Source organism: Balaenoptera borealis (genome assembly GCF_965194805.1).
Source record: "Balaenoptera borealis genome assembly, chromosome: 1".
NCBI classification, from domain to species: domain Eukaryota; kingdom Metazoa; phylum Chordata; class Mammalia; order Artiodactyla; family Balaenopteridae; genus Balaenoptera; species Balaenoptera borealis.
In genome coordinates this window covers 171,886,601-171,903,390 of record NC_138860.1, presented here as the reverse complement: position 1 = coordinate 171,903,390, position 16,790 = coordinate 171,886,601, and the positions used below count along the sequence as shown (strand labels likewise).

Below are 16,790 nucleotides of genomic sequence, written 5' to 3'. Positions count from 1 at the left end.
GTGGTGCGCGGGCTTCTCATTTCGGTGGCTTCTTGTTGCGGAGCACGGGCTCTAGGCGCAGGGGCTTCAGTAGTTGTGGCGCACGGGCTTAGTCGCTCCGCGGCATGTGGGATCTTCCCGGACCGGGGCTCGAACCCGTGTCCCCCTGCATTGGCAGACGGATTCTTAACCATTGCGCCACCAGGGAAGCCCAATCCAAAGGTTTTTTTGACGACTTTATTTAACGGCTTATCCTCCAGATTGGTGAACTGATCGTAGAGTCGTAAATACCCGATCCAGCACGTACCCGTCAGCCTAAATACTTCAAAACCTCCCTTTCTGTAACTTGCACTTTCAAGGTCCCGCGCGGTCTCTAGTATCGCGAGATGCCTCTACGCCAGGTAGGGGTGGGGCTTAACCTGCAGTGGAGTCCCAGCACCCTTAGCGAATTTCTAACTCCCTAACTGCGCATGACGCGGCGCAGGCGCAATAGACATTTCTTGACTTCCGAGGGCTCCAGAAGGTATAAATACCGATGCCTTGAAACCGTTCGGTCTTTTCGGGGAAGCTTATTGTCATGCGTTTTGGGTACTAGGTGAGTGTGATTAGATGCTTGCTTTGTCGGCGCTTTGTCTGGTACTGGGTCCGCCACTCAGCCTTTTCTGTGGGGGTCATACTATTTAGAATGATTCCGAATCTTCGGCGTCCATGCTAACTACGCTTAACTCGGAAAAATGGGGCCGGGTCGGGTGTGGGCGAGGGAGGCCTAGCTGGCCGCGGATCTTGGCCGTAAGCAAGGGTCGCTAGCGCGGGAATTCCCAGGCCTGCAGGGCGCGACCCTTCGTGCCCACAAGCTAAGTGCGCAGCGCCCGCCCTCATTATTGCCTGTTGCGCCATTATGCTGCTTCTTGGGAGGCGCGTTAGCGTCTTCAGTGGGGTTGAATGTAGGCCATTTTGTTCCCGATTCGGATTATTCTTAATTCTGCTGCCATTTATTTTTTCTTTTGGGGCAATTGTTTTATTTCAGACGATCGGGTTAAAAGTAGGAGCCTTTATTGGGGTTATAACGGCTGTTTGTTATTTGCTGTTTCTTTGGCAGCAAGCTAATCGCCTGTTGGGATTCCTAGATGTCTTTGGAGTACCTGGTTGAAAAGTCAGATTATTGATGTGTCTGCTGGTTAGTCTTGAGCGCAACTCTTGTTGACGCTCTGGGGTGATTGGGATCTACTCCCTTATAGGTAGCCCTGCGAAGTAGTTATCAACTTGGTGAAGTTAATTTCTAAAGTGTAGTGACCAACGTGGATACCCCGGGCGGTCACTCTCCCCGGGCTCTGTCCTGGTGGCGTAGGGGAGCATAGGGCTCTGCCCCATGATGTACAGTCCCTTTCCACAACGTTGGAGATGAAGCCGGGCCTCGAGTCCGCGCCTGCATATTCCTACAGCTTCTCAGAGTCCTGTGGACAATGACTGAGGAGACAAACCATGCAGGAAACAACTCTCTAGAGCAGCCTGTCTGAATCTAGGTTGATCCGAAGTGAATGAAAAATTTGTTTTAAGCAGTTTGGGTGTAGTACTGGATTAAAGCTCTTACCTGCCTTGTTTTGCAGCATTCGTTTGGGATTTCAAATAATTTGATTCGGGGTAAGTAAATCTACGAATTCCTTTTGGCCTGTCATTGTTTGCCTGCCAACATTTTGCATAAGACATTTGATCCTTCTGAACTCAGTTCCCTTTTATGCTGCCATTCCATGCATCTAGATATTTTGCTACTTTTTTTTTGTAGGCATGTTGACAGTTTCTTAGGTGTATGCTCATGTTCCAGGAAGATGGCTTTTTAAAATTTATCTTCACATCTTTAATACTCAACGATAGAGGAGAGATTTCTGTTTTGCAAATGGAACAATTTTGAATGACTTAACCAAAGACAGCAAAGCTGTCATGTGAGCCATGTAATGTGTGTACTCTCTCGATCTTTCCAGGGGAACTAAGGGTTTGGTCTCTTGTACAGTTCCTTTCTGTGATATGGGGGTTAAGTTGCGCCAGCATATGCGGAGCATATGTCTACAATGACAGTAACTATGATAGATAAAAGCATAACTTTTGGAAGTTATTAGAAACAGTTGTTAATCCTGGTGGACTTTAACTTTCCTCAAGTCATGTAGTATGGGATGCGGGGAAATGAAATGTCTTGAAAACGGGTACAGTAAGTCCTCTACATACAAACCTTAAGATGCGAACGTGTGTACACATGTCCAATCACGTAAGTTAATTCAGGTGTCTGGTGTACATTGTCACATGCGTGCATCCTCTACAAGTGGTTGTACTTTAGCATACTTTGCAGTACTGTATGCAGTACAGTAGGACAGTATCTGTATTTTAAGCCCAGGATGTCTGGAAACAAGCATAAAAGCAGTGACGTAGGTGGCACTGCTGAAGAACGAGAGAGTTTCATGATGCAGGAAGTGGTAAGGGGGTTTTCTTTATGTGAGGAGGTACTGTTCGTTTTTGAGGCAGAGGACCCGAACGTAGAACGTCACACGAAAGTTGAAGCAACCATTCAGAATGCAATCCAGTGCTACTGTGTCATCTGACGAGAAAAAAAAGCTAGTACCCAGATAGCACTGGATCGTTTTTTCAAGAGGGTAGATAGAATTGAATCCAGCAAGGGACCAGAACCTGTGCCATCAACGTCAGGCACAGTGAAATTGCAGCTTGCCCTCCATCTCCTATTGCTGATGATCCTTCAGCTCTACCATCTCCCACCTCCAGTCAGTAACTCATGGCCTATTCACTTGAGGCCAGCCCCTGTATGCTAGCTGTTGTACTTTTCAAGGTACTGTAAAATTTAAAATGTTTCTTATATTTTTTTGTGTTTGTTTTTTATGTATTTGTGTGAAAAATATTATAAACCTATTACAGTACAGTACCATATAGTCGATTGTATTAGTTGGGTACCTAGGCTAACTTTGTTGTACTTTGTCCGCTCTCAGAACGGAACTTGTTTATATGGGAATTTACAGTAACTGTTCAGTCAGACATTCCAACGTGGATACCCCGGGAGGTCACTCCCCGGGCTCTGTCCTGGTGGCGTAGGGGAGCATAGGGCTCTGCCCCATGATGTACAGTCCCTTTCCACAACGTTGGAGATGAAGCTGGGCCTCGTCCGTGCCTGCATATTCCTACAGCTTCTCAGAGTCCTGTGGACAATGACTGAGGAGACAAACCATGCAGTGAGACATCTAGTAAACCAGAATTGAAAAGTGAAGTAAGATTGTTATGTATGAATCTAATTCTTTTTTGTCCTTTTCATTCAGGAGAGAAGAGGAGCCTTGCCTGACTTGTGCAGTTAACAATGCTTTGTTTGGCAGGGAGATTAGTAAAGTGAGTAATACACTATTTTTGGAAGATAAGCCTGGGCAATTTGAAAATGTTAAGTTTTGGCACAATGTTTAACCTTGGAACTGCACCTTAAAAACCATCAGTAACAGTGTTCTGTTGCCCAGGTGCCTTTTGAAATTTAGAAGGAATTCCAGAAGACACTTGAGTGTGGCAGGTCTGTGGACAGTACAGTGACCTGGGAGTCCCAGGAGACCCTTTCAGGTTTCCTATGAGGTGGAAACTTGATGTACTGATACTAAGATCTTGGCCATTCTCAAGTAAACTGGATTTTCTTAAAAGTGGAAAGCAGATGCCCATGAGAATCTACATGTCTTAATAAAGAGATCCATGTCAGTTTCTAATGTACTCGTGCATTATAATAAAGGTGACTATATACATAATTGTGTGGTTCTTTTCTTTGGCCACACCATGTGGCTTGCAGGATCTTAAGTCCCCCAAGCAGGGATCAAACCCGGTCCCCCTGCAGTGAAAACACCAGGGAATTCCCTATTCCCTATGTGGTTCTTTCTATGCAAATATGACTGCTAAATGAATATTCTATAAATGAAGCTGCTTGTTCAAGCAGTTAATACCTTATTGATTCTGCACTAATTAAAGGCCCTGAGCTCTTGTGTTTAATATTGGCATTTGTGTACTACTACTTGGGGAAATGCATGTTTCCTAACCAGTTGTAAATAGGTAACTTAAGGTATGGTCTTATAGACTTACACATTAGGCCACTGGACATGGGTGTTGAATGAGAGGTCTTGATGCTGATGAGACCTAATCATTGTACAAGATTTGGTGCAAATGTTAAGTTAAAAGCAGCTGTTGGGGTAGTTAATCCTCTGCTTCTGTGTCAAAGGGCTATGCTTGAGTCACAATAGGACTTTGTCAAGCCTGTGTACAGGCTGCCAGCATTATAGGGAAGTCATAAGACTGAAGGATGGTGACTAGCGGGGAACCATCTAGAAGGTAGAGTCTATATCTTGGGTGGGGCTATTAAGTGAATTTTACAAGATGGGGTGGTAGAATAATCCATTTAGAACATTGGGGTCAGGTTTAAGGGGGGGGATTTGGGGGTTTGGTGGGTTGTGGCGCAAACACAATGTCCAGATGTACAGTTTTACAGCGTTCAGGGCCAAGAGGGTAAACTAGAATAGGAGCTAGTTTGTGGCCATGATTTTTGGAGAACCTGGGTTGCTTTACCTAAACAAGTAGCAACACTTACAGTGCTTACCTGGGCCAGGCTTTTGTAAGCACTTGGCATGTGTTAATCACAACCCTGAAGTAGGTATTAATCTGTCTGCTTTGATAGGAAAACCCAGGAGGAGAAAGGCTAAATAATTGCCCAAATCTACAACTAGGAAGTGGACTGGTCCTGTATCCCCAGGGTTAGCCCTGTGTCCAGCTCACGTCTTGGCATCATTCCCACATAAACATTCTTTGGATGGTAGGTGCACAGTAAAGTCTGAACAATGTTTTCAGTGTAAATTCTCAGGGTAGGGCTGGGTGCTAGGTGGGGAATATATCCATTTCTGCTGGTGTCCCAAGTGTAGCTGAAGCAAAGGTGTCAGCAAGTATTCTAGGTCACACCCTTTGTTGAAATTCAGGTTGCAACATACCTACCTGTAGACTTTTTACAAACAGGTTATTCTTGCTTTTTTCTCCATGTAGGCCTTAGTAGTCGTAGCAGTGGTTGCTAAACTGAGACTGCCTGGATTTGAATCCTGATACCACTTGTAGTCCCTGTGACCTTGTGCAAGCTACTTAACCTCTCTGCCTCAGTTTCCTTATGCATAGAATGGGGACAATAAAAGTACCTCTTGGAGTTGTAGTGAGAATTTTGAGTTAATATTTGTAAAAAAGCTTACAGTCTCATAAGTACAATGAGCTTGTGAGAAAATTCTCTGACTTAAAAGCAAACAACTAGGGATATAGTATCCATTAAAGTTTTGTTTAATAAAGTCTGCCACCACAGATAAATGATGTACTAAACCAGGCTTATCTCACTCAAAACCCTACTTATTCAGGAGAGAAAAGGAGAGATGCAGGGATTAGTATTGCCCAAGATCACCTAACTAGTAATAGAACCAGGATTTGAACCTAACTCCAAAACCGTATCATGATATACTATTACCTTTGAACATGGCAGTGTGGTAAGATACGTACATTATTTCGTCTAATATTCTATGCGCCCCTGTAAAGTAGGTACCCTTTGTGGCCATTTTGCAGAGGAGACTGAATTTGGAGTTGAGGAACTTGCACGAGTTATATAGCCAGTAAGTTGCAGAGCATGCATCTGAGCAAGGCAATTGACTGCAGAACCTGTGCTCGACCCACATCATATCTTGCCTTGAGAAAATTAGCTATTAACACTTTGTATTCAGCTAATTAGTACCCACTACACCATAAAAACTCAGTTTCAGTTGTAACAAATTATAAACCTACTATGTGCCTATGTCTGCTTGACTCTGGATAATACTAAGACATGAGTGCAGTTTCCTGGGGAGCGGGAGCCCTTCCTGGCTGTTACTTTTGTCTTTCACCACTTTCTGTCTTTATGCATGTCTTTCCCTCTGATGGATGGGATCTTAGTTCCCCAACCAACCAGGAATCAAATCTGGGCCCCCTGCAGTGGAGTCTTAACCACTGGACAGCCAGGGGAGTCCCAGAACCTGTGTCTTTATGATGGTATCTGACATTTGATGAGGATTTACTATGTGCTAGGCATTCTTTAATCCTTACAACAGCCCTATGCAGGGCAGGGATGTTTTTTATATCCGTGTTATAGAAAAGGAAGACAATCAAGGTTAGATTATTTGCCCAAGGTCACACATCTTTAGATGAAGGTCTGCATCTTTAGAGCCTGAACTCAACCACCCTTCACACCTCCCCTTCCCTAAGCACCCAGAATGGCCTCTCTCAAAGGTAGGGTGGGCACCTTGAGCATTCCATCATGATAATGTTATTAGCATTCTGATGTGCTTATTTTTTAGTTGATGTGCATCTAACCTGCTAGTTGAGTTATCCTCAAAGAATGGGACCATATATGTATGCTCAGGACCTAGTACTGGGCCTGGCACATAGCAAACGCTGGTTGATGACTTTATTGTTCTTCTGTGTTCTATTTCATTGATTTCTGTTTTGATCTTTATTATGTTCTTTCTTTTGTTTATTTTGGGTTTAGTTTGCTCTTCTTTTCATAGTTCCCTAAGGCAGAAGCTGATTAATTTGAGACCTTTTCTTCATTTCTAGTATAGGCATTTAGTGTTATTAGTTCTCCCAAATACTCCTCTAACAATATTCCACAAGTAAAAAACAAAACAAACAAAAATATTCCAGAAGTTCTGTGTTATGTTTTCATTTTAATTCAGTTCAGAATACTTTGAAATTCCCTTTTGATTTCTTCTTTGACCTGTGGGCTATGTAAAAGTGTGTTTTTATTGTTTTTATTTTTATTTATTTAGGCCACACCAGGTGGCTTGCAGGATCTTAGTTCCCCGACCAGGTATTGAACCCGGGCCACAGCAGTGAAAGTGCTGAGTCCTAACCAGTGGACCGCCAGGGAATTCCCAAAAGAGTGTTTTTAAATATTTGGGAGTTTTCCAAAGGCCTTTCTGTTATTTGTTTCTACTTTCATTCCATTGTGGCCTAAGTGTATGTTTACTTTGTATGATTGAATCATCTTAAATTTAACAAGACTTTTTCTATTACCTAGTATAGCCTATCTTGGGAAATGTTTCATGTGCCCTTAAAAGGCATGCGTATGTTACTGTTGTCTGAAAAAATCAAGGTGGAGTGTGAAGAAAGGTGAAGTGTTCCTTAAATGTCCATCAGTTCAAATTGATTGAAAGTGTTGTTCAAGTCTATTCTATCCTTGCTGGTTTTCTTCCTACCTGTCCTATCAATAATATTGAGAGTGGGTTATTGAAATCTGCAGCTATAGTTGTCGATTTGTCTATTTCTTCTAGAAGTTTGATCAGTTTTTACTTCACGTTATTTTGAAGCTCTGTTATTAGTTGCATATACTGAGGATTTTGTATTTTGATTGACTCCTTTACCATTGTGAAATTACCTTCTTTATTTCAATAATACTCTTTGCTCTGAAATCTACTTTGCTATTAATATAGCTGCTCCAGCTTTCTTTTGACTAGTGTTACCAGAGTATGTCTTTTTCTGTCTTTTTACTTTTAATCTGTTTTTTCTATCTTTTTACTTTTAATCTTGAACAACACGGGAGTGCTACTGAAAATCCCCATATAACTTCACAGTTGGCCCTCCATATCTGTGATTCTGCAACCACGGATTTAACCAACCTTAGATCGTGTAGGACTGTAGTACGTAGTACGTATTTATTGAAAAAAATCTAAGTGGACCTGCACAGTTCAAACCTGTGTTGTTCAAAGGTCAACTGTATTTATGTTTAACGTGTATATCTTGTAGGCAGTGTGTGGTTAGGTCTTGCTTTTTCTGTTTATTATGACAATCTCTGCTTTTTATTTGGAGTGTTCAGACCACATTTTTTGTTTTAAAGCTTTTTTTTTTGCATTTATATATTTGGCTGCATCGGGTCTTAGCTGTGGCATGCGGGATCTTTAGCTGCAACGTGCAAACTCTTAGTTGCGGCATGCACGTGGGGTCTATTTCCCTATCCAGGGATCGAACCCGGCCCCCTACATTGGAAGTGCGGAGTCTTAGCCACTGGACCACCAGGGAAGTCCCAAGACCACATTTATTTTTAATCACAGATCTGTAGGTTTATAGTTTATAGGTTTATAGTTTGAACATTTTTTAGCCATTATTTCTTCATGTATTTTCTGTCCCCAGTTCCTCCTTATTTTCAGGGTCTCCAATTACCTGTAGAGTAGGCTACTTCATAAAGTTATTCCATAGTTCACTAATACTATTTTCACTTAAAAATTTTTTTTCTATGTTTCATTTTGGATAGTTTCTTTTGCTGTGCATCAAGTTCACTAGTCGTTGCTTTTCCAATACCTAATCTATTGTTAATGCCATCAAGTGTATTTGTAATCTTAGATATTGTCGAGAAGCTCACTTTAGGTCTTTTTATGTCTTCCATGTCTCCACTTAACTTTTGGACGTATGCCATACAGTTATTTTTTTAATGTAAGTCTTTTTTTTTTTTAATGTTTTTAGTTCTTTATTTATTTTTGGCTGCGTTGGGTCTTCGTTGCTGCGCACAGGCTTTCTCTAGTTGTGGCGAACGGGGGCTACTCTTCGTTGCGGTGCGCGGGATTCTCATTGCGGTGGCTTCTCTTGTTGCAGAGCATAGGCTCTAGGCTCCTGGGCCTCAGTAGTTGTGGCATGTGGGCTCAGTAGTCATGGCACACGGGCTTAGTTGCTCTGCGGCATGTGGGATCTTCCCGGACCAGGGATCGAACCCACGTTCCCTGCATTGGCAGGTGGATTCTTAACCACTGCGCCACCAGGGAAGCCCTGCCCTACAGTAATAATAACATTTAATATCGTTCACTTCTAGTTCTATCATCTGTGTCATTTCTCGGTTGGATTCAATTGCTTGTTCTCCTTACTATGGTTTGTGTTCAATAAATAAAATATAACAATAATAGAGTATGAAAAAAATTAATATTTGCATTCAAAGAAGGAAGAGATAAGTGGGGCTAAGGAAGGCTTCATGGAGATGGCAACTGAATTGAGCCTTAAAATATACATGTCAAGAATTCAGCTAGGCAGGAAAGAAGGCACCTGGTAAGAGAGGTGAGAAAGGTAAGAAAGCAGGAATGAGCATGGGCATGTTCAGAGTACAGTGCAGACGCCAAGGGGGAAATAGGAAACCAACAGCTTGGGGCATTTGCCACCTGGTGCTCCTAGCACAGCACTGAAGAAATATCTGAGTCTTTAAAGATTTTTAAGCAGGGCAAAGTCTCACAGCCATGATTTAGGGAGATTAACCTGGGGATCTTGGTGGAATGAAATGAAGGGGAAAGGATGAGGGGTGGGAGCAGAGGCCAGGTGGGTGGTGCTTTAGACCAGAGGGGCAGAAATAAAAGATGGAGAGGAGAGGGAAGAATCAGAAAAGATGTTAAAGTTTGAATGTGTACTTCTCAGAGAACCTTAACCTTGGCTTGAAGGATGAAGGGGGGGACGGTGGTCTAGATCCAAGGAAAATGAGTTTTATTTGGGGTATTGAGTCTTCTGGGTAGAGCCGTAGGACTAAAACTTGGGGTGGAGGTCAGAACCAGACCAGGTGGGCTGCCCTCTCAGTTAAAAGGTGATGGTTCGGCCCTAAACAAGATTTCTGATCTCCTTCTACCACTTGTATGATGACCCCAGAGAAAACTTGCTTAACCTCTTTGAACCTCATTTTTTTTATTTTCCAACTGTCGAGGGTTTTGTGAGGAACAAATGAAGTAATGGACAGATGTGTTTCTGTAGTTGAAGTAAGAGGTTTTACAAAATACGTGATGATAGTTTTATAATTACATCAAGCCATGTGAATGAGTAAGATCTTGGAGGCAGACAGCAGAGACAGATCAGAGATCCCAGGGTTAAAACTTGGAGGAATTTCACAGTGTAACATCCAAAAGAGGAGTCCGTGATGGAAGCAGAAGTAAACTTGAGGAGGTGAGAAACCTTAAAGATGGGGAGTGCTTTGGGGTGGGCTCTGTGTAGAAGAAACTCAGTTGGTAAACACTCATCAAAAGTGTCAAAAGTGTCTATCTAGAGTTCAGGTATGATAGAATGACCTTCAGAGTCAGAATCAACATGAAATGGAGAAAATATCCTTCTGCAGAGGCCACTCCTTTGACCTGGGAAACCCCCAGACACAAAAGGCCTGAAAGGTCACCACAGGGAACTTGAAATCCTGAAGAACTGTTTGTATCCCGTCCTGAAGAAGGAGTGTGTTAACAAGACAGGGTAGTCGGCTTGGCGCCTGTTTTCCATCACTAGCTCCCAACCTCAGTTCACACCCTCATCTTTCTTATCTGGCCTCCCTCCCCCACTCTTGGTTTCCCCTTCCCCCAAGTCCATTCTCTGCATTCTCCATTTTGTTCTAAAACAAAAATCTGCTCCTGTCACTCACGTGCGTAAATCCGTTCCATAGTTCCCCATTTCCCCAGGGAAGAGGCTGCCTCCTTAGACAAGACCCTGAATCCATGGTCTGTCTCTCCCTCTCCAGTTCCTCTGCATGGCACCCTCTGCCCAAGTCAGACCTTGGCAGTTTCCCACAACCACCACAGGCTCCCATCGCTCCCTGTCAGTGCACGGGATGCTTCTCCTAGGATGCCCTGCCCTCTTAGGCTTAACCCGGAAAGCCTTTGTTAAGCCCCGGCTGAGCCAGGTAACCTTGTGCGTACGGTGGTCACAGCCCTGGGTAGTTGCTGATAGTCCGATTTCTCATCTTTCTCTGATGGAGAGCCTCTTGAGAGCAGGGAGGATCAGAATCTCTTTTGTCCGTACAGTCCCTTCCACACCAGATTCTCCCAAACAAACCTTGATTTCAAGTAGTCTTTCTGGTTGTCAGTCCGCTTGTCCCAATTTGGGGTCTTCAAAATAAACACCCACTGTACCCTTGCCAGGGCGGAGAGAGCCTGGTTAGGAGCGCCTTAGCCAGAGCGCGCCACTTGCACTTCCCGGGGCGGCCGCCAGGGGCCGCCGGGCTCTTTGTTTTCTTTTCTGGCCCGGGGTCGGGGCCGGAGGCCTGCAGAGCGCATGCTCTGGGGCAGTTCGCGGCCGGGCCGGAGAGCCGAGGAGTTCCTTGTGGCCGACCTGCAGCGAGGTAGGTTGCGCCCGTCACGCGCGGAGGGTCGGGGCGGGGGGCGGAGGGCGGCGCGCGGGGCGGGCACAGTCTGGGCACCGGCGGTCTGCGGCGGGTCGGGGCCGTTGCCTGCGCGTGCCCGTGTCGCGCGGCGCCAGCCCCACGTGAAGCCGAGTGGCTGAGAGGTGCGGGCGCGCGAGTCTCCGGCCCCGCGGGGCCCCCCGGAGCCTGCCGGGCCCCGCCTCGCCCGAGCGAGGGCCGCGCGGCCCCTCTGCAGCCGCGCCTCGCACGCCTGGCCCGCGCCGCCCGCGGGGGCGGGAGATTCAAACGGCCCGAGCGCGGCCGGCCAGGGTGCGCGCGGCCGCGGTGACCTCGCCGCCAGCGGTGCTCCGACCAGCGCGCCTCCCGAGCCGGGGCGGCAGCCCTGGCGGGGTCGCGTTTCCGGAGCGGGAAAGTGATTAAGTCCAGCACTGGTTTGGAGAATGCGGTTTGCAGAGTGGGGCGGAACCCTGCCCGGCGAGGGTCTGCTTTTAGGAGGGTAGGGTGCTGAGGGTCTACGCAGGGAGCGAAATCTCAGCGTCAACAGGCACCGTCACGACGACTGTTGACCGGTTGGAGAGGTGTGCTGGGAACTCCGCACCAACTCATCTGTCAACACATTATTTACTGGCTGTCTACTCCGTGCCGCGCGTGCAGGGCTGGGGAACATGGTGAAAGGGCCCCGTGTGGCCTTGACGGAGCTCGCGGTCTCCCTGGGGAGGCCCATGTGGGGCCACACTTACGGTCCAGGGCGATCCCCGAAGTGTGCCCGTGGAGCCGGGGCGCTGCTGCTGGCGGATATTAACAGAGGTGCTCCAACCAAGTGTGACTCGGGTGCCCCAGCAGAAGCTGAGTGTACGGAGTGTGGAGGGGAACTCGGAGGTTCACCCAAGCCTGCGCAGGAGGGTTAGGTATGGCTTTCCAGCCGAGGTGACTCTTGGCCCGGGTTTTGAAGGAACAATGGAGTTATCCAGACAGACTGAGGGTGGGCGGGGTTAGGGTGATCCAGGCAGGGAACACAGCACATGCAAAAGTACGAAGGTGTAGGTGAGTGTTGTCATCAGGGGTACCACGGTGTTTGATTGGAGCACAGGGTACAAGGAGGGGAAGAGCAAGATATTCTTGCAGGGGCTGGGTCTCAAAAGGTCTGGAGTGCAAGACCAAGGAACACTGGGTGGGGTGGAGAAGGCAGCGATGGTTTCACCCAAGAAGGGCATCAGAATGGAGTCTGGAAAGGTGAACTAGGAGTTCTCCATGCTCCTGTTGCGAAGACATCCCAAGAGCAGCAATAGTGTTCAGCTCTGCAACTTCCTAGTTGGGTACTCTTGGGCCACCCACCCAATCCCCATGGGCCTTGTTTCCCTTACCTGTAAGGTGAAGATAAGAGGCTTGTGGTGAGGATTACTAATATCCTATTATTTCCATAAAGCTGTGGTTGTAACATCTGGTGGAAGATGTGGCCCCTTTCCCCTGGGAAAAATGAACGCACTTAAGCTGAGGCTCAGCTCCCTATGTAAGTGGGATCCCCCAGTAAGGAGCTCCTGGGTGAAGTCTACCAGCTCTGTGCCTCACACGAGGCAGGAGCTCAGCAAATGTTTGTTGACAGATGAGCCTCTCTCCTCCCTTCCCTCCTGGGGACTTTTTTTTTTTTTTTTTTGAATTTTTGAATTTTATTTTATTTATTTTGTTATACAGCAGGTTCTTATTAGTTCTCTATTTTATACATATTAGTGTATACATGTCAATCCCAATCTCCCAATTCATCCCCCCCCCCACCACTCCTCCCACCACTTTCCCCCCTTGGTGTCCATACGTTTGTTCTCTACATCTGTGTCTCTATTTCTGCCCTGCAAACCAGTTCATCTGTACCATTTTTCTAGGTTCCACATATATGCGTTAATATCCGATACTTGTTTTTCTCTTTCTGCCTTACTTCACTCTATATGGTAGTCTCTAGATCCATCCATGTGTCTACAAATGACCCAATTTCGTTCCTTTTTATGGCTGAGTAATATTCCATTGTGTATATGTACCACACTTTCTTTATCCATTTGTCTGTAGATGGGCATTTAGGTTGCTTCCATAACCTGGCTATTGTAAATAGTGCTGCAGTGAACATTGGGGTGCATGTGTCTTTTTGAATTATGGTTTTCTCTGGGTATATGCCCAGTAGTGGGATTGCTGGGTCATATGGTAATTCCATGTTTAGTTTTTTAAGGAACCTCCATTCCATTCTCCATAGTGGCTGTATCAATTTACATTCCCACCAACAGTGCAATAGGGTTCTCTTTTCTCCACACCCTCTCCAGCATTTGTTGTTTGTAGATTTTCTTATGATGCTCATTTTAACTGGTGTGAGGTGATACCTCATTGTAGTTTTGATTTGCTGTTCTGTAATAATTAGTGATGTTGAGCAGCTTTTCATGTGCTTCTTGGCCATCTGTGTGTCTTCTTTGGAGAAATGTCTATTTAGGTCTTCTGCCCATTTTTTGATTGGGTTGTTTGTTTTTTTAACATTGAGCTGCATGAGCTGTTTATATATTTTGGAGATTAATCCTTTGTCCGTTAATTCGTTTGCAAATATTTTCTCCCATTCTGAGGGTTGTCTTTTCGTCTTGTTTGTAGTTTGCTTTGCAAAAGCTTTTAAGTTTCATTAGGTCCCATTTGTTTATTTTTGTTTTTATTTCCATAACTCTAGGAGGTGGGTCAAAAAAGATCTTGCTGTGATTTATGTCAAAGAGTGTTCTTCCTGTGTTTTCCTCTAAGAGTTTTATAATGTCCAGTCTTACGTTTAGGTCTCTAACCCATTTTGAGCTTATTTTTGTGTATGGTGTTAGGGAGTGTTCTAATTTCATTCTTTTACATGTAGCTGTCCAGTTTTCCCAGCACCACTTATTGAAGAGATTGTCTTTTCTCCATTGTATATCCTTGCCTCCTTTGTCATAGATTAATTGACCATAGGTGTGTGGGTTTATCTCTGGGCTTTCTATCCTGTTCCATTGATCTATATTTCTGTTTTTGTGCCAGTACCATATTGTCTTGATTACTGTAGCTTTGTAGTATAGTCTGAAGTCAGGGAGTCTGATTCCTCCAGCTCCGTTTTATTCGCTCAAGACTGCTTGGGTTATTTGGGGTCTTTTGTGTCTCCATACAAATTTTAAGATTTTTTGTTCTAGTTCTGTAAAAAATGCCACTGGTAATTTGATAGGGATTGCATTGAATCTGTAGATTGCTTTGGGTAGTACAGTCATTTTCACAATATTGATTCTTCCAATTCAAGAACATGGTATATCTCTCCATCTGTTTGTGTCATCTTTGATTTCTTTCATCAGTGTCTTATAGTTTTCTGAGTACAGGTCTTTTACCTCCTTAGGTAGGTTTATTCCTAGATATTTTATTCTTTTTGTTGCAATGGTGAATGGGATTGTTTCCTTAATTTTTCTTTCTGATCTTTCATTGTTAGTATATAGGAATGCAAGAGATTTCTGTGCATTAATTTTGTATCCTGCAACTTTACAAATTCATTGATTAGCTCTAGTAGTTTTCTGGTGGCATCTTTAGGATTCTTTATGTATAGTATCATGTCATCTGCAAACAGTGACAGTTTGACTTCTTCTTTTCCAATTTGTATTCCTTTTATTTCTTTTTCTTCTCTGATTGCCGTGGCTAGGACTTCCAAAACTATGTTGAATAATAGTAGTGAGAGTGGACATCCTTGTCTTGTTCCTGATCTTAGAGGAAATGCTTTCAGTTTTTCACCATTGAGAATGATGTTTGCTGTGGGTTTGTCATATACGGCCTTTATTATGTTGAGGTAGGTTCCCTCTATGCCCACTTTCTGGAGAGTTTTTATCATAAATGGGAGTTGAATTTTGTCAAACGCTTTTTCTGCATCTAATGAGATGATTATATGGTTTTTCTTCTTCAACTTGTTAATATGGTGTATCACATTGATTTGTGTATATTGAAGAATCCTTGCATCCCTGGGATAAATCCCACTTGATCTCGTGTATGATCCTTTTAATGTGTTGTTGGATTCTGTTTGCTAGTATTTTGTTGAGGATTTTTGCATCTATACTCATCAGTGATATTAGTCTATAATTTTCTTTTTTTGTAGTATCTTTGTCTGGTTTTGGTATCAGGGTGATGGTGGCCTCATAGAATGAGTTTGGGAGTGTTCCTTCCTCTGCAATTTTTTGGAAGAGTTTGAGAAGGATGGGTGTTAGCTCTTCTCTAAATGTTTGATAGAATTCACCTGTGAAGCCATTTGGTCCTGGGCTTTTGTTTGTTGGAAGACTTTTAATCACAGTTTCAATTTCATTGCTTGTGATTGGTCTGTTCATATTTTCTATTTCTTTCTCGTTCAGTCTTGGAAGGTTATACCTTTCTAAGAATTTGTCCATTTCTTCCAGGTTGTCCATTTTACTGGCATAGAGTTGCTTGTAGTAGTCTCTTAGGATGCTTTGTATTTCTGCGGTGTCTGTTGTAACTTCTCCTTTTTCATTTCTAATTTTATTGATTTGAGTCCTCTCCCTCTTTTTCTTGATGAATCTGACTAAAGGTTTATCAATTTTGTTTTATCTTCTCAAAGAACCAGCCTTTAGTTTTATTCATTTTGCTGTTGTTTTCTTTGTTTCTATTTCATTTATTTCTGCTCTGATCTTTATGATTTCTTTCCTTCTACTAACTTTAGGTTTTGTTTGTTCTTCTTTCTCTAGTTCCTTTAGCTGTAAGGTTAGATTGTTCATTTGAGATTTTTCTTGTTTCTTGAGGTAGGCTTGTGTTGCTATAAACTTCCCTCTTAGAACTGCTTTTGCTGCATCCCATTGGTTTTGGTTCATCGTGTTTTCATTGTCATTTGTCTCTAGGTATTTTTTGATTTCCTCTTTGATTTCTTCAGTGATCTTTTGGTTATTTAGTAACGTATTGTTTAGTCTCCATGTGTTTGTGTTTTTTACGTTTTTTTCCCTGTAATTGATTTCTAATCTCATAGCGTTGTGGTCAGAAAAGATGCTTGGTATGATTTCAATTTTCTTAAATGTACTGAGGCTTGATTTGTGATGCAAGATGTGATCTATCCTGAAGAATGTTCCGTGTGCACTTGAGAAGAAAGTGTAATCTGTTTTTGGATGGAATGTCCTATAAATATCAATTAAATCTATCTTGTCTATTGTGTCATTTAAAGCTTGTGTTTCCTTATTAATTTTCTGTTTGGATGATCTGTCCATGGGTGTGAAGTGTTAAAGTCCCCAACTATTATTGTGTTACTGTCGATTTCCTCTTTTATAGCTGTTAGCAGTTGCCTTATGTATTGAGGTGCTCCTATGTTGGGTGCATATATATTTATAATTGTCATATCTTCTTCTTGGATTGATCCCTTGATCATTATGTAGTGTCCTTCCTTGTCTCTTGTAAGATTCTTTATTTTAAAGTCTATTTTATGTGATATGAGTATTGCTACTCCAGCTTTCTTTTGATTTCCATTTGCATGGAATATCTTTTTCCATCCCTCCTGGGGACTTTTCTCACAAAGAGATTCTTTAGCCCTTGCGTCTAGTGGGCAAGTGTCTGCCTCCTGACGTTGGGGTGGGTGGGGACAGCTGCTGTGATCAGAGAGGGCTCTGTCTCCCTTTGCAGAGATGAGGTCACA

General features: G+C 43.7%; 1 protein-coding gene across 9 annotated transcripts in view; it reads left to right on the top strand.

Moving 5' to 3' along the window:
- Positions 1-472: 472 nt before the first annotated feature.
- RCC1 (regulator of chromosome condensation 1) overlaps positions 473-16,790 on the top strand; it is a 29,222-nt gene continuing 12,904 nt past the window's right edge. For 2 of the 9 annotated variants that reach the window (XM_082348339.1, XM_082348336.1), the window contains exons 1-3: positions 473-574; positions 1,587-1,620; positions 3,294-3,360. The gene's annotated coding sequence lies outside the window, so the exon portion shown is untranslated. Of the gene's footprint in view, positions 575-1,586; positions 1,621-3,293; positions 3,361-3,482; positions 3,759-11,007; positions 11,123-11,509; positions 12,052-16,790 lie in introns of those variants that run through there. The other 7 variants (XM_082348343.1, XM_082348337.1, XR_014232873.1 and 4 more) reach the window with 6 other exon arrangements.